Consider the following 21,018-nt stretch of genomic DNA (forward strand, 5'->3'; position numbering starts at 1 on the left):
CTGAGATGAGATCCTCAGACCCCTTGTGAGACCATATGCTGGTGCGGTTGGCCCCGGGTTCCTCCTAATGCAAGACAATCCTAGACCTCATGTGGCTGGAGTGTGTCAGCAGTTCCTGCAAGACGAAGGCATTGATGCTGTGGACTGGCCCGCCCATTCCCCAGAACTGAATCCAATTGAGGACATCTGGGACATTATGTCTCGCTCCATCCACCAACTGCACCACAAAATGTCCAGGAGTGGGCAGATGCTTTAGTCCTGGAGTCTGGGAGGAGATCCATCAGGAGAGCATCTGCCACTTCATCAGGAGCATGCCCAGGTGTTGTAGGGAGGTCATACAGGCATGTGGAGGCCACACAGACTAGTGAGCCTCATTTTGACATGTTTTGAGGACATTACATAAAACCAGATTAATGATTCTGTATTGCATTGATCAAGGAACCAACCCAATAGGAGCTAAAGGAATCCTCTTGACATTACTTCACTCAGTAAGTTTATACTATGTTTAATGTGCATTTTCTTCATCAGTTTAGAACATAACATGTTAGCACTCCCTGGTCCTTTTTTGGAGACAGATCCTGAGACAGCAGGCAGCTATGGAGAACTCGTGTCAGCTGTGGTAATTAAGGAATACTTTGATTTAATATTGATTTCATGACAACTATCCTCTGGCACATATTCCTGGATATATATATAATGACATAAGTAAACTCCCATTTTAGAATCATTGCCTTCTTTGATCTGACTTATTGCCTCAGACTTTGGCCCTGTGTCCCCAAAAGTATAGAAAATCCATGACACTGAGTAAGAGGCCTTTATCATGTTATAAGTGAGAGAGTTTGGTGTAACAGTGGTTGAACATGCCAAATCAATCCACAACATACTGCCATTCCCCAGCTGTAACCTGCATATGCATCAAACCAAAATCCAGTATCATAGCCACAAAAAAGACATAAAGATTAGGTTAAAAGGGTTGTCTCATTTTGCCAGATAGCTTCATCCCAAAAAAGATAAACATTCTTCAAAAACAAAAGTTTGTGAATATTTGCTGTATTGCCAGGCCTAAACCAACCTGTTAAACTTATCAAATTATTGTCATAGATACAAACCTATTGATTGAAACAGAATAATCCATTGAAGCCTCCATCATCATCATCCACAATCACTGTTACTGTTCAGATTATTTTATCTCTGTTTTCCTCTAGAATGTTTTGAAAATCAGCATTTGATCAACAGACTTTTTAAAAGTTTATTTTGATCCTATTGTTTACGTGTGTAATTGCAATTTTATTGAAATTATGACAGGAAAACCCTCAATCAAATTGTATCTTTGATATCTAATAATAATATTAACAATAATGTTACATATGTAATATGTACACAATAATATTGTGCAAACAAACAAGAAAAATAGCAAAAAATGTCAATTTTTTTTAATACCCTGTATATAAAGACCACATATGACCACAACTCCAAATGTGCAATTGTCACTGCATCTAAACATGACATATCACAAAAAGGTAGAAACATATAATATACAATATGTTCTGAAGCTGGTACTGGTGCAGTTAACTTTGCTTTAGGCTCCCATACACAGTAGGTGTTACTTACTATACGTGCAGTGCAGTATTACTTTACCTTGTAATATGTTATAATAAGCAAGTCACTTCTATATTTATGAGGATGTAGACAATAATGTTGGCTGATATGTAAAACTATGAGATGTCGAGTGCAGGGAAGATATTATTGATCGATCAGATTCATGAATATGTTAGGTACTTAAGCCACAATTAGAGAGTGAAACAGAGACTGACACTGGTTGAAATGTATAGTAAATATTTTATTTTGAACTTTTATGCTGAACTGCAAGCTGTGAACTGTGCGATCTCTGCGACCTGTGGTGCCTGGTTTACTGTGTGTAAAACTGCGCAGGTTCCCATGTGTCATCACACACTTTGCCACTGTCAGGAGAAAAACATAACAAACAACAACGACAACCACACACAAAATAGGACAATTTAGGTTGTGACATATGACAATTTTTTAGGATGAAATATCTTCTATATTCATGTCATGCTTTATACACCTTCATTGTAATATAAATTAATCAAATCAAGTCAGAGAGTATTAATATATGTAGTAGATGTCAAGCAGGACCACAGCAGCAGCCACGATCCATTGGAACCTGCTGGATGAGAGAGCACAGAAACTCCAGGGAAGAAGTTTAGTTAGTAACATGCATGAACTGCATTACTGAGACATGTGTGTTTACAGATGGTGGTGAGGGAGAGGGGGAGAGTTTTCAGTAAAAGGAGACGTGACTGCATCTTCAACCAATACTGAGCCTGCATAACCCTGAAAGAGACAGAGAGAGAGGGGGGGGACACTAACCCCCAGCAGTCTGGTCCTATTACAGCATAACTAAGGGCTGAGCTGAACCAGCCCTAACTATAAGCTCTATAAAGAAGTAAAGTCTTATGCCTACTCTTAAAAGTGTTGACCATGTCCACCTCCAAAACTCATAATGGACTTTGGAGGTGGACAGCTATCAAGCTCCTCACAGAAGAGGAGCTCGATAGCTAAAAGCTCCCAATTTACTTTAGTCCAAATACATGAATTCAAATTGAGTTGATAACTATTTATCAACAATATGAATGTCTGTTCCCGTCCAACAAAGTTGTTACTACATACCATGTTGAGCAAGGCTTCCACTTGACTTTAACTTCTTCTTTTTCCTGAAAAACATGATATAAACAAACAATTAATTAAGAAAGACATGCAAGTTGCATACAAAAAGGAGCTTATAAACATTTGTGTACTATTGAATGGCTCAATATATTATACAATTAGTTTACAAAAACATAAGAACCACTACAATGCTTGTACTGCCAGCATCGAGTGCATGTCAGCAAAGCAACACTGCTTACATTGTGGCTCACAAGCAAAACTAACTGAAGCAGATGTTACTGAATGGGAAGGAGCACCTCCACATCAATCACTCCTTCTGAGCATGATGTCAGGAGGACTTTAAAGAACGTAAACATCAGGAAGGCAGCATGACCAGGTCGTATCAGGTGGTCTGTTCTTATTTAATGTCCTATTTGGAGTGAAATCCTGACTCAGTGGCTGAATTAGTGTAGATTCATCAAATACAAAAGCTTATGGATATTCAGTCAGGCACAGTTCAAATCCGGGAAGTCCAAAGACGCAAACAAATCTGCACAACAGCAGGCTAAATTACTTACATTTACAACTCTCCTGTCTACTATCTCTTCATATTTGAAAATCTTCTGTGTACGGTGTTTTCGGCATTCTGAAAAATAACAAATGAAATATTTACATGAGTTCTGTAAAACTGGAAAAAATGCAAAAATTAAGAAAAAGAAATCTTAACAAACTTAACGAACATGTCATGTGTTTCGTACATTTACAATACCATAACGTCTAACCTTTCCTTGTCCTTTTTTTGTTTGGGACATCCGAGGTGTACACCGTAGAAATTGAGGGAGATGCAGGATGTGGAGATGGAGAGGAGGATGCAGGAGAAAGCAGAGATGAAGAGGAGGATGCAGGAGGAAGCAGAGATGGAGAGGAGGATGCAGGAGGAAGCAGAGATGGAGAGGAGGATGCAGGAGGAAGCAGAGATGGAGAGGAGGATGCAGGATGAAGCAGAGATGGAGAGGAGGATGCAGGAGAAAGCAGAGATGAAGAGGAGGATGCAGGAGGAAGCAGAGATGGAGAGGAGGATGCAGGAGGAAGCAGAGATGGAGAGGAGGATGCAGGAGGAAGCAGAGATGGAGAGGAGGATGCAGGAGGAAGCAGAGATGGAGAGGAGGATGCAGGAGGAAGCAGAGATGGAGAGGAGGATGCAGGATGAAGCAGAGATGGAGAGGAGGATGCAGGAGAAAGCAGAGATGAAGAGGAGGATGCAGGAGGAAGCAGAGATGGAGAGGAGGATGCAGGAGGAAGCAGAGATGGAGAGGAGGATGCAGGAGGAAGCAGAGATGGAGAGGAGGATGCAGGAGGAAGCAGAGACAGAGAGGAATATGCAGGAGGAAGCAGAGATGGAGAGGAGGATGCAGGAGGAAGCAGAGATGGAGAGGAGGATGCAGGAGGAAGCAGAGATGAAGAGGAGGATGCAGGAGGCTGACAGAGGGAAGATGTTGGTACAGGCTCTAAATGAAGAATAAATTCCTCGTTTAGAGCCTCTGGGTCTGGGACTGGTCCAGCATCGACACTGTCAGCAGAGGATGGTCCAGCTGCTGGTGTAGAACTTTTAGCAGGAGGTGAAGCTTGTAATTCTGAAAAATTTTAAATATTAAACATTCATTAAAATGGGTTGAAAAAATGTACAGTACACATAAACACATAATAAGTAGTGATTTGCATGTTTTCAGTTAAGTTTTTACTAAAGATACAACTGGTAAATATTGGCATCAAATAAGTCATCTCGCACACTCACTGACCCAAATAATTCAGTACAAGTGCCCTCTAGGGTAGTGTGACATCTGTAGTGCTTTTCTACATTGTACATTAAAAAATTAATGAGTGTGACTATAAATCCAGATAGATAATGACTTTTTCCTCTGATGACACTACTTTCCTGACTTTGTAGTGAATAACATTTGACACTTCAAGCTAGTACTGTGACTTAGGAGTTTTGTACAATGGTGATGCTAACTACCTCAGGGAGGTAATCAGGTAACCTCTTAAGAAGTATATAAGTTATTTAAGAATCTTGGTGTTCATATTGGTAACATTATATAACATTTGTTATACTAGAAAGTCTCGAAGAGAATTATCAGGTCTGGTTTTTGTGAAGATTTTTAAAATTACATTTGTATATACATGAGTGTGAAAGACCATACTATACACACACACATACAAAATTGTTCAGGTGGGTAACACCAGAGGTTCAGTATGGCTAGCTTTGGTGATGTGACCGACACATGGGGAGGTAATAAGGCAGATATAACACTATTTTCATGTTAGCAACAGGACATGTAGGGCAGCTGTCACCTCACAGCAAGAAGGTTACTGGTCTGAACCTTGGCTGAATAATAGAATAGAACAGAATAGAGTAGAGTAGAACAGAATAGCTGGTGACTGTTAACTATCCTCATCCTCACCATCTTGTTTGTCTCTATGTACCCCGTGATGATCTGCCTTCTTATCTAGGGTGTACCATGAGTATCACCCAAAGACAGCTAGGATAGGCTACCTGATAAGGACACCTGGTTACAGATAATGGACAAAGCATATCTTACTTCTCAGAAGGTGTTCATAAAGCTTCCTCATCTTCATGAGGATGTCACGTGCAGCACCTTCCGCTGGTTCGATCTGAGTGATCACGTCCCCTACTATACGGCCCTTACGGTCAAACTGTCCAAGAAACAGAATTGGTTGGTAGCCCAGGGCATGTAGCTTTGAAACCTGCAAGAACAACAAAGAAAAACATGCAGCCAGTCTTTCATGTAAGCAAATTGATGTATAACAAACCTTTAAGTTTCACATCTTTGTTGTTTTATTGTTGTCGATAGTTAAAAAGTATTTATGGTGACCAAACCTGTAAATGTATGATAAAATCCATCTTGAAATGTTTTGTCTCTCAGTTAATAGCCGATTAAATTAAAAATCAGAAGTAGCTTGAATAAAAATAGTTTTTAACAAGTTTTTTCTAGTTGGATGTCTTTAGTGTGATGATGTTATTCTGATGTGAATAACTTTTTTATTTATGCTCTTTTATAAATTAATATTTTATGTGTATATACATGTCTTGTTAGTTTCTTACTTCATGATATACAAGAAAACATTGACAACTGTGATTAATAAAGAATTGTCTACCAGACCAACCACTTATTAGATCAGAACTTTTAAACTTACTGACAACTGGGCTGAATTAACCACCCTGCTCGCATTTCTGTTTTTTTTAACAGAGGCAGCCCAGTTACTGTTTTTAAACTGTTCTTGTTTTTTTTTTCAATCCCTCCTTTAGGTTCAGGCTGCCCAGGCATCCACTGCATGTCTTCCTGTTGCAGGTGTTTGGGGCCTGACAGGAAGGGCATGGTTTGGTTTTTGGCTTTGTCATTTCTGCAAATGAAAATGGAACATGTAGGGATTATTTCAGGTCTGTTTTGGTGAAACGATTACAAAAATAATTTATGACCAAAGAAATAACTTATATTACGAGGCAGTATTACACCATATTTAGAAAAAAAATCAATTACGAGATTAAAGTCATTAATATTGAGTTAATTACGTGAATAGGGTTAAAAAAAAACCCTGAATTGATTACAGAAAAGATACATTGCTAAAATAGAGCAGTACTAACATTAGCTGGGTGGCCAAGCAAGTGTCTTACACATGAGAATACATCACTAAAAAATTTAAATAAACTTTTGCAGAAGTAGTTCTCTTGGTACACAGACTGCTCTGTGAAAACATTTCAAGTTTAATATCAGTTTAATATCACTGAAATTAATATTTCAGTGAACATGCAAATTACCCACAGTTTATCACAACTTACTTAGCTAGGATCTGCCTCGTGTCCAGTCGAAAACTTCGCTGCAGGACCATGAGTTGAAAGATACATTTACTACGACTCCCAAGATGCATTGCAGTAAAAACCATCCAATCGCCTTGCTTAAGATCTGTTGACGTGTCGCTAAAGGCGCGCTGTAGATAAATATTGCAATTTGTAAAAAATAAAATACTACAATTTGCATTTTTTAATTACATAATTAAACACTGGGCCAGTTTAATTTCGTATTATCGCTGGTTATTATTTTAGAGTAAATAAAGGAATAACGGGTAGCACCAAGCTGTTGTCATCTTCATTTCCATAGCGACGGCGGTTGAGGATTATGGGTAGTGTGCAGTTACGGGATTAGTGCGTCTGCGTAAATTGGTCTGATTGGCTGGAGCCGAGCGCATCCAAAACTAGCAGGAGTGGTGAATGAATCTATAAATGTGTTTTACGTGTGAAATGAAAATAATAAACCTAACGAAGGATTATGTACGTTAAATCTGCGCACTTTCAGATCGTGAATCAGTTTGGAAAACACTGTGTGATGGCCACAACATGAAGCGATTTTATTGTTGAATTATCAGTGATACTTTCGTGTTTTTGTTGAGAAATGTTAACGATGTCATTAAAAGAAAGCATTACATTAGGGAGAAAAACCCGTTCGCGGAGAGGGTCCCCGGTTCTCCAGTTAGATTGTGCTTCACGGCGTCATGTTTCGCCGTGACGGGGTTATTATTGGAGTAAATGGATGGCTGGAGCCTCTGCTCGAAGCGTCTCTGATCGCCGCGAGCGGGTTCATATTGGAATGAATTGACAACCCACAGCGTCACATAAAAACGTGGAAGGGTACCTTAGGCGTCAGCATGAGAAGTTAAGGGACGTGACAAATCGTCATTATTTTACGCGTCGGGAGTGAGAACGGGTTGGTTTGTCCCACTCTGAAGGAGTCAGGAGGACAAGTTTATGCTTTTGTTTATCCAGAGTCGCGGTTACTGCAGTTTGGTTGCGGATCAAGCGCTTCACCATCTCCAGCGTGGAGTTCCAGCGCGTAGGCACGTCCTGGGCCAACGGCTCCTGCTTGCGCCCCAGTGACACCTGCTCTGCGTTCAGCTCTGCTGTGTTTGCTGGGCTGTGCTTAAAATGGCCAACAATTTTGCGGCATTTGGCCAGCGCAGTGACAAAGCCACTGTCTGCGAGACTCACTGTGATGCATCTCTGTAGAATGTGCGCGGTACACGGCATGTGATTGAATGGCATGATGCGAGCCGCGGCGATCATATTGCGCGCACTGTCCGTGCCTACTGTTGTCACCTTCTCCTCAATTCTCCACCTGCGAGCAACAGTCTGGAACTGCTCTGCACAAGCCTCCGCAAAGTGCCGCTCTTCCGTTTTCATTATAGTCAGCGCAAAGGATGTCAGACCCCAGGCTTCAGTGATTAAATGCGCAGTAACTCCCAGGTAATTGTCATTACTCAATGATGTCCAGTGGTCTCCTGTCAGAGCCACGCATTCTGTGTGAACTAAAGCCTCTTCTTTTTTCTTTTTCTCCGTTTCATACAGTTCGTGGATTCGAATTGTTATTGTGCTTCTCGCTGGGGGCTTGTAGGACGCGTCCTGAGATGCAACCTTTAAAACATCCGCAAAGCCCTTGTCCTCCACAATGCTTAGCGGTCTGCAGTCCTTTGCTATCCATTTGGCTATATTGTCGGTCAGTTTGTCCAAAGAAGACTTACCGAGTGGCCTGCGTTCACTAAGAGTGGTCTGACGCAGGCCGGGTGAAGCTGCTGCCCCGACAAACGCGTGTTTGGCATTAAGGTGGTATTTTAAGGTCGAATTTGAACGGTGAAATTGAAACTCTTTACTACAGTGAGTGCAAATTACAACGCGTTTGTTTATTGTCCCATCTATGTTCTTCTTGTATTTAAATTCCCCATCCAGAAGGCCATCCGCTTCCTGCTTCTCCATTTTCAGTGGCGCGGTAAACAAATCAAGTGGAATTATGGGAGCGACTTATCTGCGTGTTGCGCTAAATAGTTAAATATTCTAACGTAATTAATTCCAAAATTTAATTATCGCAATTAACGCGTTAATTTCGACAGCTATAAATATAATATAATATAATATAATATAATATAATATAATATAATATAATATATCATGTTGCTATTTAATGTTTTTTGTTCGTGTTGCAGCTGCTCTGTGAGCCAAGCTTTCGTTGTCTAAATTCAATGGCAATATATCTCTGCACCACACGATGGCGATAGATTCTCACAGACAGTCTGTGCTCTGCTTCCGCCACCAGTCATCTTTAAATCTTTTTTTTAATTCAATGAAACCTTTATTTAACTGTCCATCTCGCGGCATTACTTAAAAAAAATCATATTTAAATACAAAGAAGATTAAATACATGAACGACAGTAAATTGATAAAATAAGAGCAAATAAATATATTTACAAATGATAGCAACATCAATGGAATAAAAGCATGAACAGCAGCAGAAGGAGAAAGAGGCCTGTATCTACATTATTACTCTGGCAGCTCTCAGTCTCCATACAGACAGGACACGTTGCAGCGTAATTGCAGACAGGTGCGTGGGCCTGAGCTCCGCCCAGGCAGAATGACGAGTGGAAGAAAGCAGCAACACAATAAACATATGTAGCCTTGCGGAGCCGGCCGGGCAGACACCGAGACAGAGTGCAAAGATTTTATACGTGACAACATACACAAAAAAACACACACAACAAAAATCAGAATGTGTTTGTGATTTGGATTTTTATTTAAAGGTGAAACCTTTTTTCTTTTCTTGTTTTGCCAGATTAGACATTTTGATTCATTTCATTTAGTTTTTTTGTTTTACTTTGATGCTATAATAGATGTTTTTAAAATGTAGTCATATTTAATACTATATTGCATCATGGCAAAAAAACAGTCTCCTCAAGCTGCTTTATACTGTAAGGTAAAAACACTACAGTAAAAGCCAGAAAACCCCAACAATCCAATGATCCCCTTTGAGCAAGCACTGGGCGACAGTGGGGAGGAAAAACTCCCTTTAGGAAGAAACCTCCGGCAGAACCAGGCTCAAGAAGGGGCGGCCATCTGCTGCGACCGGTTGGGGGTGGGTGGGCAATCTCAGTCCACGAGGGCCGGTGTCCCTGCAGGTTTTAGATGTGTCCTCGAACCAACACAGCTGATTTAAACGGCTAAATTAGCTCCTCAACATGTCCTGAAGTTCTCCAGAGGCCTGGTAACGAACTAATCATGTGATTCAGGTGTGTTGAGCCAAGGTGAGATCTAAAACCTGCAGGGACACCGGCCCTCGTGGACTGAGAATGCCCACCCATGATATAGGGAGACAAGATGAAGTATACTTCTAATGGCCTATTTTAGCAGTTAATTTTTAACAATCAACTGGTGGTAATCCATCATCAGAATTGAGGAAAGGTGGTGTTGATGGAGACTCTACAGGAGGATTCACTGGGGAAGCCATACCTGCACTTCTGCCAGGGTGTCTTGGACGTACCTGAATAAATGTAGTTTTCCCTGGAAGTGGACGAGGATTAATCTGAGACGGAGTCTCCTCAGAACATCTCCCCATCATGCTTCTATGGTCCAACGATGCCAGCTTTTGTCCTTTCTGTTTTTCTAATTTAAGCTGGAGTTGAGCGTCTTTCACTCTAGATTTTAGATGACCTATCTCTTTTTCTTCATTGCCAGCCTTTTGGATAATCTGGTTCACTGGTCCAATGAGCTCCTCTCTTTGTCGGAATAAAGCGTACTCGGAAGACTTTACCATGTCATTGTACTGCTTTTTAAATGATTCCAGCTCCCGTGTTTTATCTAGTAAAGCTGCATCTAGATCCTTGCATCTGATACGTAGACAGTTCAGCTGTTTTTCAAGAAACTCCTTCGTTGTTCCAACAAAGGGGGTGCCTTCCACTCCGTCTACGTATTTCTTTTTCACGTTGTGGAACATATCCCTAAATTCCACCTTTTCTTTTCCTCTCAAGTGACCTGCATGTGGAAATGCCTTTTCAAAGGACAAAACGCACTGGCACAATTCCTCTTGGAAGTAGCGCTCTTTCTTCTCCAGCCAATTCACTTTGGATATAAATCTTTCCCGTTGCTTTTTTGTGGAGCGCAGTTTCTCTTCCAGCGCCACCTTTTCAGCCAGTGCCTGATTGTGTGCCGCTTTTACTTTGTGCCGGTCCACTGCTGTCTTTCTGTGGTTTTCCTGCTCTGTGCTTAGGGCCTTTTTGACGTCTTCAATTTTCTTTTTCAAAGAATCAACTTCGTCTTCAAGCATAGCCTTCATTTTCTTTTCCAAGGCCAGAGCTCTAATATTACTCTGGCATTTCTGCTTGATCGCCATATTCTGGGCCTTTTGGTCGTCTATCACTTTGCCCATTTGACCTTTCTCCTCTGTTAATTCTTTCATGTTTTTAACCATAAATTCATTTTCGTCTTGTAACTGTGTATTACGCGACAAAACACCGTCAATCCAACACTGCGAGGATTGACGTTCTTCCTCGCGTTCCTTAACCGCATTGACGGTCACACCTCTACTATTTTTTACTGCCGTCTGCAGCTTTTCTATTTTGGAGTCATACATGTTGATCACCTCTTCTAACTTCCTGTCTGCAGCATTTGCTTTGTTTTCCAGTTTTTTAGTATTTTCCTGGTAAAACTGCTGCATCTTATTTTTTTCCTCTTTGTGGCGTTTCAATAATAATTCAACAACTTGGCTGTTGTGAAATTGCTGACGTGCCACCTTTTCTTTCTCTGTTTCCAGCAGTCCTTGCAGGACTTGGACTTCGTCCTCGTGTTTTTCTTTAAGCTCAGCCAGAGTTTTCTCCGTCTCTGCGCGGAACTTTACCAGAGCTTCGTGGTCATCTTTTATCGAGTCCAACCTGTCTGCGATGTTTGTCCTGTCATCCAAGACCGAACCCAGCAGCTTATTATTCTGCAAAAGTTCATTGTTTTCTTTTGTTAGATCCTCGATCCGTTTCTTATTGACTGTATGCAGGTTTTTGAAGTAGTCAAGCTCAGTTTTGAGCTTTTCAACCTCGTCGATCATTGGCTGCAGTCTTTGCTCGAACTGTCTGGCATATGTTTCTTTTTCTTTTTCACTTTTTTTAACCATTGTTTTCGAGAAATTAACATTTCTGTCTTTGTTAGCTTTCGAACTCATTTCTGCTTTTTTATGTGCTGTATCACTCCAACAAAACGATAGCTTAATGAATTCCCTTTGACAGCTGTCCTCTATTTATAGACTTGAACATCAAAGGATGAAAGGACTGTCACTATGACATCACCACGTTCTGTGACGTAACAGGGCTTTGGAGCGTGATGTCACGGGGGTGGGCGTGGAAAGGATTTTGGGGGTCTAAACAAAGCGTGTCTCTTTTTAAAAACTTTATTTAACAAACAATGAGTATACAACATACGAACAGATGAAGTATACAACAGAACATGAACACAAAAAGCCAAGGGTGAAAGAAAAAGGTAACAATTATAAGAATACACGCAAAAATTCACATACATATATTGTTGTGAGAGCCTTTTTGTTGGTGCAGTCTGATATTGATTGTATGTGCATGTGCACATCCTTAAAATAATGACAGAAATAAGGTGTTTTGTTAGTAAACTTACATTTATGGATAAAAAATTTAGCTAAAAGTATTAAGAAATTTATCATAAAAAACATTTCTCATACTTCTTGGGGAACTTAAAGAAACAGAATAAAACATTTTCCCATCGTAAAGAAAACTCCCTTAAAATATGGACAATAACAAAGCTGCTAAATTCCTTCCAGAATCTCTGTGTAAAAGAACAGTACCAAAAAAGATGTGTCACCGTTTCTGGATGATCCCCACAGAAAGTACAATTAGTATTTATGTCCCTTTTAAATTTGACCATGTAGTGACTGGCTGGATAACATGTATGTCGAATTTTAAAAGAGACTTCTTTCACCTTATTTACAATCAAATATTTATGGGGGACCATCCAGACTGTCTTCCGCTTGATATCTGGAACACTGATTGGAAAATTATATAGTGCAATAAAGTCGTTGTAAGTAAGTAGTTGTCCCTCTTTACTAACCAGCTGAGCCACCAATAGGATCCCATTTTGGAGCCAAGTTTCCAGGAAAAGTGATTTATTTTTCTATAAAATATCTCTGTTGTTCCAGATAAGGTATTTGTGAGGTGAGAAGTTGTGTTTATAAATGAGGGTCCACGCTAAGAGGACCTGCTTATGGAAGGATGAAAGCTTTACAGGGACTTTCTCAACATTGTAATTACAATTTCAAATAAAAGTAAAGCCACCAAAACGAGAGAAAATGTGGTATGGTATAAAGTTCCAGATAGAGGTAGGGTTTTAAGAAAATGTTTGGCCCAATTAATTTTGAAAGTGTTATTTAAAGTAGAAAAGTCTAAGACGTTAAGCCCACCTGATTCGTACTTATTCATCACAACAGTTTTTCTAATATAGTGCGTACGGTTTTTCCATATAAAATTAAAGAGCATACGGTCAATATCTTTACTACTTTTCTTATCCAGATGTAAGGAGAGAGCAGCATATGTTCATCGGGATATCCCTTCAGCTTTAGTAATTAACACTCTACCTTTCAAAGACAAGTCCCTTGTTCCAAGATGGCGCCGCCGCGTATGGATGCCCCGGTGCTTCAGTGCGTTACTTCTGTTTTGTTTTTGTGCATAACTTCTGTGTCTGGGCACTCCTCTGGATATTCTTACACTAGAGAAGAGCTTCTTAACTACAGGACTACAACACCTGTGGATTTACTTCCAATATTTGTCGCATCTGCGGCAGATTTACTGCAGACTCTGATCAGGAAAGTGAGACGCCGAAAGCGAGGAAAGCGAGCCGGCGCACTCGTGCGTCTGAGGAGACGCAGACTGCGAACTGCTCTTCCTGGGATCTTCCTTTCCGACGTACGCTCACTCAGGAATGAGATGGACGAGCTGGCCCTGATGAGAAGCATGAACAGAGACGTTGCCTCCTCCTGTGTCTTGTGTTTTACGGAGTCGTGGCTCTGTGAGGACATCCCGGACAGCGCGCTCAAGCTGGAGGGCTTTCATCTGCTGCGCGCGGACCGGCAGGCCTCTCTCTCTGGTAAGACCACAGGTGGACGTGTCTGCTTCTACATTAATAGTGGCTGGTGCACAGATGTAACAGTGATTGCTCAGCACTGCTCTTCCTCTCTGGAATACCTTTTTATTCACTGCAAACCGTTTTATTCTCCGCGGGAGTTTGCTTCATTCATCTTGGCCGCTGTTTACATCCCGCCAGATGCGGATGCGCAGGCAGCTCAGTGCGCACTCGCGGAGCAGATACTGCACATGGAGCGGACATTCCCGGACTCTCTCATCATTGCTCTTGGGGACTTTTACAACACCCCCCTCCTCACCCCACACAAAAGAGGATTTCACACCACCTCCTCCCACCACAACCCTCCATATTCATGAAGCAGATGCGAGGAAGCAGTTTAAGAGTCTGAATGCTCGGAAAGCTCCCGGCCCAGACGGTGTGTCTCGTCTACTGGACGCAGCCGGAGGGTTCACTTGGTTGTTTGCTCTCAATAGAAGCTGAGCGCGTCTCCGTGTCTGTGCTGGTAAACGATACTGAGTCCCAGTGCTCAGTAAACTGTACACCTGACCGTTATTCTCCCACTGAATCCGGTGTGTCCACGGTCCAACACGTGCTCAACACGATGGTGCTGACCGGTGCCCAAACACACCAGAACACCAAATAAGTAAAATAACACAAACACGAACTTCTCCATGGCTCGTCGGGATGGCAACTGCTCCAAAAGTGACACATGAAATAGGCTGACATTTGAGTTTGACACGGGAGGTGAGGGGGTGTTTTGAATATGCTTGACTCCGTCACGAGGTTGCGCACAGCATCACCGGCAAGGGGGCTTGGTTTGAGAGGTTTTTGGCATCTGTGATGTGATTTACAACCATCCACCCATGTACAGCAAGAAGCCGCACTCACAACCGTGGGCATCAGCAAGTTGGTGAAATTTAAACAAAACAAAACAGCATTCCATCTGAAACTCTCTTATTGTACCCAAAATACAAATTTTAGTGATTACATGTGGCTTCATTAATTATGTTCAAACGGATGAATACATAACGCAAGTAATAACTTTATGATCAGTCAGTGAATGAAGGAGCTCAAGAGTGCAAATATAGTTGCAATAAAGTGACAAATATGCCCTTTTATGTCAAACAAAGACCGAAATAAGTGGCATCAGTGTGAGGATGAGAATGAGCGATCCAACCTCACACTGCAGATATCAGGGCAAAGCACAGTGGGGGGGTTGCAGTCTTCTTGGCTGGACCTTCTTCTGCAGTGTGTGATCTTCTAGGAGAGTCTTCATGCAGCATGCCTGCCAGTGTGGTCCACACTGCTTCTCTGTCAGTCTTGGGCACACTGCGTAGGTCTTTAAAACGTGGGTCCAGTGCAGTTGCGATCTGGAGCCATGCATAGTTGGTATGTTCCTGGCGGGAAGCAAGGTCTTCCTTAAACTTCTCTTTAAACCTCACCACATATGCAGGGTCCTCATCAGTTACTTCCATGACACGGCGCAGGTGGCAGAAGGCTGGTAGAACTACAGAGCAGGAGACGTAGGCCTCTCCTCCCAGCAGTTCAGTCACATATCTGCAGTGGAATACACACACACACACACACACACACACACACACACACACACACACACACACACACACACACACACACACACACACACACAGAGAGAGAGAGATAAGACAGCAAATTAAAAAAAGCTTTTTAATACTAGGTAATATTAATAAAATATTTGATTTCATTTATTTTTTAAATAAGACATTTTCATAATAACAAAACTGATTTAAGATGTATGTTTGATACATTTAATCTAAACCTACAATTATGGTCACAATGACAGGCTCACCTGCAGGGCTCTAGAAGTGTCTCCAGTCTCTGGAGTTTGTCCCACTCTGAAGGCGTCAGGAGGACAAGTTTATGCTTTTGTTTATCCAGAGTCGCGGTTACTGCAGTTTGGCTGCGGATCAAGCGCTTCACCATCTCCAGCGTGGAGTTCCAGCGCGTAGGCACGTCCTGGGCCAACGGCTCCTGCTTGCGCCCCAGTGACACCTGGTCTGCGTTCAGCTCTGCTGTGTTTGCTGGGCTGTGCTTAAAATGGCCAACAATTTTGCGGCATTTGGCCAGCGCAGTGACAAAGCCACTGTCTGCGAGACTCACTGTGATGCATCTCTGTAGAATGTGCGCGGTACACGGCATGTGATTGAATGGCATGATGCGAGCCGCGGCGATCATATTGCGCGCACTGTCCGTGCCTACTGTTGTCACCTTCTCCTCAATTCTCCACCTGCGAGCAACAGTCTGGAACTGCTCTGCACAAGCCTCCGAAAAGTGCCGCTCTTCCGTTTTCATTATAGTCAGCGCAAAGGATGTCAGACCCCAGGCTTCAGTGATTAAATGCGCAGTAACTCCCAGGTAATTGTCATTACTCAATGATGTCCAGTGGTCTCCTGTCAGAGCCACGCATTCTGTGTGAACTAAAGCCTCTTCTTTTTTCTTTTTCTCCGTTTCATACAGTTCGTGGATTCGAATTGTTATTGTGCTTCTCGCTGGGGGCTTGTAGGACGCGTCCTGAGATGCAACCTTTAAAACATCCGCAAAGCCCTTGTCCTCCACAATGCTTAGCGGTCTGCAGTCCTTTGCTATCCATTTGGCTATATTGTCGGTCAGTTTGTCCAAAGAAGACTTACCGAGTGGCCTGCGTTCACTAAGAGTGGTCTGACGCAGGCCGGGTGAAGCTGCTGCCCCGACAAACGCGTGTTTGGCATTAAGGTGGTATTTTAAGGTCGAATTTGAACGGTGAAATTGAAACTCTTTACTACAGTGAGTGCAAATTACAACGCGTTTGTTTATTGTCCCATCTATGTTCTTCTTGTATTTAAATTCCCCATCCAGAAGGCCATCCGCTTCCTGCTTCTCCATTTTCAGTGGCGCGGTAAACAAATCAAGTGGAATTATGGGAGCGACTTATCTGCGTGTTGCGCTAAATAGTTAAATATTCTAACGTAATTAATTCCAAAATTTAATTATCGCAATTAACGCGTTAATTTCGACAGCTATAAATATAATATAATATAATATAATATAATATAATATAATATAATATAATATAATATAATATAATATATCATGTTGCTATTTAATGTTTTTTGTTCGTGTTGCAGCTGCTCTGTGAGCCAAGCTTTCGTTGTCTAAATTCAATGGCAATATATCTCTGCACCACACGATGGCGATAGATTCTCACAGACAGTCTGTGCTCTGCTTCCGCCACCAGTCATCTTTAAATCTTTTTTTTAATTCAATGAAACCTTTATTTAACTGTCCATCTCGCGGCATTACTTAAAAAAAATCATATTTAAATACAAAGAAGATTAAATACATGAACGACAGTAAATTGATAAAATAAGAGCAAATAAATATATTTACAAATGATAGCAACATCAATGGAATAAAAGCATGAACAGCAGCAGAAGGAGAAAGAGGCCTGTATCTACATTATTACTCTGGCAGCTCTCAGTCTCCATACAGACAGGACACGTTGCAGCGTAATTGCAGACAGGTGCGTGGGCCTGAGCTCCGCCCAGGCAGAATGACGAGTGGAAGAAAGCAGCAACACAATAAACATATGTAGCCTTGCGGAGCCGGCCGGGCAGACACCGAGACAGAGTGCAAAGATTTTATACGTGACAACATACACAAAAAAACACACACAACAAAAATCAGAATGTGTTTGTGATTTGGATTTTTATTTAAAGGTGAAACCTTTTTTCTTTTCTTGTTTTGCCAGATTAGACATTTTGATTCATTTCATTTAGTTTTTTTGTTTTACTTTGATGCTATAATAGATGTTTTTAAAATGTAGTCATATTTAATACTATATTGCATCATGGCAAAAAACCAGTCTCCTCAAGCTGCTTTATACTGTAAGGTAAAAACACTACAGTAAAAGCCAGAAAACCCCAACAATCCAATGATCCCCTTTGAGCAAGCACTGGGCGACAGTGGGGAGGAAAAACTCCCTTTAGGAAGAAACCTCCGGCAGAACCAGGCTCAAGAAGGGGCGGCCATCTGCTGCGACCGGTTGGGGGTGGGTGGGCAATCTCAGTCCACGAGGGCCGGTGTCCCTGCAGGTTTTAGATGTGTCCTCGAACCAACACAGCTGATTTAAACGGCTAAATTAGCTCCTCAACATGTCCTGAAGTTCTCCAGAGGCCTGGTAACGAACTAATCATGTGATTCAGGTGTGTTGAGCCAAGGTGAGATCTAAAACCTGCAGGGACACCGGCCCTCGTGGACTGAGAATGCCCACCCATGATATAGGGAGACAAGATGAAGTATACTTCTAATGGCCTATTTTAGCAGTTAATTTTTAACAATCAACTGGTGGTAATCCATCATCAGAATTGAGGAAAGGTGGTGTTGATGGAGACTCTACAGGAGGATTCACTGGGGAAGCCATACCTGCACTTCTGCCAGGGTGTCTTGGACGTACCTGAATAAATGTAGTTTTCCCTGGAAGTGGACGAGGATTAATCTGAGACGGAGTCTCCTCAGAACATCTCCCCATCATGCTTCTATGGTCCAACGATGCCAGCTTTTGTCCTTTCTGTTTTTCTAATTTAAGCTGGAGTTGAGCGTCTTTCACTCTAGATTTTAGATGACCTATCTCTTTTTCTTCATTGGCAGCCTTTTGGATAATCTGGTTCACTGGTCCAATGAGCTCCTCTCTTTGTCGGAATAAAGCGTACTCGGAAGACTTTACCATGTCATTGTACTGCTTTTTAAATGATTCCAGCTCCCGTGTTTTATCTAGTAAAGCTGCATCTAGATCCTTGCATCTGATACGTAGACAGTTCAGCTGTTTTTCAAGAAACTCCTTCGTTGTTCCAACAAAGGGGGTGCCTTCCACTCCGTCTACGTATTTCTTTTTCACGTTGTGGAACATATCCCTAAATTCCACCTTTTCTTTTCCTCTCAAGTGACCTGCATGTGGAAATGCCTTTTCAAAGGACAAAACGCACTGGCACAATTCCTCTTGGAAGTAGCGCTCTTTCTTCTCCAGCCAATTCACTTTGGATATAAATCTTTCCCGTTGCTTTTTTGTGGAGCGCAGTTTCTCTTCCAGCGCCACCTTTTCAGCCAGTGCCTGATTGTGTGCCGCTTTTACTTTGTGCCGGTCCACTGCTGTCTTTCTGTGGTTTTCCTGCTCTGTGCTTAGGGCCTTTTTGACGTCTTCAATTTTCTTTTTCAAAGAATCAACTTCGTCTTCAAGCATAGCCTTCATTTTCTTTTCCAAGGCCAGAGCTCTAATATTACTCTGGCATTTCTGCTTGATCGCCATATTCTGGGCCTTTTGGTCGTCTATCACTTTGCCCATTTGACCTTTCTCCTCTGTTAATTCTTTCATGTTTTTAACCATAAATTCATTTTCGTCTTGTAACTGTGTATTACGCGACAAAACACCGTCAATCCAACACTGCGAGGATTGACGTTCTTCCTCGCGTTCCTTAACCGCATTGACGGTCACACCTCTACTATTTTTTACTGCCGTCTGCAGCTTTTCTATTTTGGAGTCATACATGTTGATCACCTCTTCTAACTTCCTGTCTGCAGCATTTGCTTTGTTTTCCAGTTTTTTAGTATTTTCCTGGTAAAACTGCTGCATCTTATTTTTTTCCTCTTTGTGGCGTTTCAATAATAATTCAACAACTTGGCTGTTGTGAAATTGCTGACGTGCCACCTTTTCTTTCTCTGTTTCCAGCAGTCCTTGCAGGACTTGGACTTCGTCCTCGTGTTTTTCTTTAAGCTCAGCCAGAGTTTTCTCCGTCTCTGCGCGGAACTTTACCAGAGCTTCGTGGTCATCTTTTATCGAGTCCAACCTGTCTGCGATGTTTGTCCTGTCATCCAAGACCGAACCCAGCAGCTTATTATTCTGCAAAAGTTCATTGTTTTCTTTTGTTAGATCCTCGATCCGTTTCTTATTGACTGTATGCAGGTTTTTGAAGTAGTCAAGCTCAGTTTTGAGCTTTTCAACCTCGTCGATCATTGGCTGCAGTCTTTGCTCGAACTGTCTGGCATATGTTTCTTTTTCTTTTTCACTTTTTTTAACCATTGTTTTCGAGAAATTAACATTTCTGTCTTTGTTAGCTTTCGAACTCATTTCTGCTTTTTTATGTGCTGTATCACTCCAACAAAACGATAGCTTAATGAATTCCCTTTGACAGCTGTCCTCTATTTATAGACTTGAACATCAAAGGATGAAAGGACTGTCACTATGACATCACCACGTTCTGTGACGTAACAGGGCTTTGGAGCGTGATGTCACGGGGGTGGGCGTGGAAAGGATTTTGGGGGTCTAAACAAAGCGTGTCTTTTTTTAAAAACTTTATTTAACAAACAATGAGTATACAACATAGAACAGATGAAGTATACAACAGAACATGAACACAAAAAGCCAAGGGTGAAAGAAAAAGGTAACAATTATAAGAATACACGCAAAAATTCACATACATATATTGTTGTGAGAGCCTTTTTGTTGGTGCAGTCTGATATTGATTGTATGTGCATGTGCACATCCTTAAAATAATGACAGAAATATGGTGTTTTGTTAGTAAACTTACATTTATGGATAAAAAATTTAGCTAAAAGTATTAAGAAATTTATCATAAAAAACATTTCTCATACTTCTTGGGGAACTTAAAGAAACAGAATAAAACATTTTCCCATCGTAAAGAAAACTCCCTTAAAATATGGACAATAACAAAGCTGCTAAATTCCTTCCAGAATCTCTGTGTAAAAGAACAGTACCAAAAAAGATGTGTCACCGTTTCTGGATGATCCCCACAGAAAGTACAATTAGTATTTATGTCCCTTTTAAATTTGACCATGTAGTGACTGGCTGGATAACATGTATGTCGAATTTTAAAAGAGACTTCTTTCACCTTATTTACAATCAAATATTTATGGGGGACCATCCAGACTGTCTTCCGCTTGATATCTGGAACACTGATTGGAAAATTATATAGTGCAATAAAGTCGTTGTAAGTAAGTAGTTGTCCCTCTTTACTAACCAGCTGAGCCACCAATAGGATCCCATTTTGGAGCCAAGTTTCCAGGAAAAGTGATTTATTTTTCTATAAAATATCTCTGTTGTTCCAGATAAGGTATTTGTGAGGTGAGAAGTTGTGTTTATAAATGAGGGTCCACGCTAAGAGGACCTGCTTATGGAAGGATGAAAGCTTTACAGGGACTTTCTCAACATTGTAATTACAATTTCAAATAAAAGTAAAGCCACCAAAACGAGAGAAAATGTGGTATGGTATAAAGTTCCAGATAGAGGTAGGGTTTTAAGAAAATGTTTGGCCCAATTAATTTTGAAAGTGTTA

The 21,018-nt window shown here is 41.3% G+C and overlaps 1 long non-coding RNA gene across 1 annotated transcript in view; it reads left to right on the forward strand.

Moving 5' to 3' along the window:
* Positions 1-21,018, forward strand: part of LOC146671371 (uncharacterized) — a 394,396-nt gene that overhangs the window by 39,879 nt on the left and 333,499 nt on the right. The gene's annotated exons all lie outside the window — the stretch shown is intronic.

The sequence above is a fragment of the Rhamphochromis longiceps genome, linkage group LG4 (assembly GCF_057381845.1).
Source record: "Rhamphochromis longiceps isolate RC_006_pf linkage group LG4, R_longiceps_female_GT1.1, whole genome shotgun sequence".
Classification (NCBI taxonomy): Eukaryota; Metazoa; Chordata; class Actinopteri; order Cichliformes; family Cichlidae; genus Rhamphochromis; species Rhamphochromis longiceps.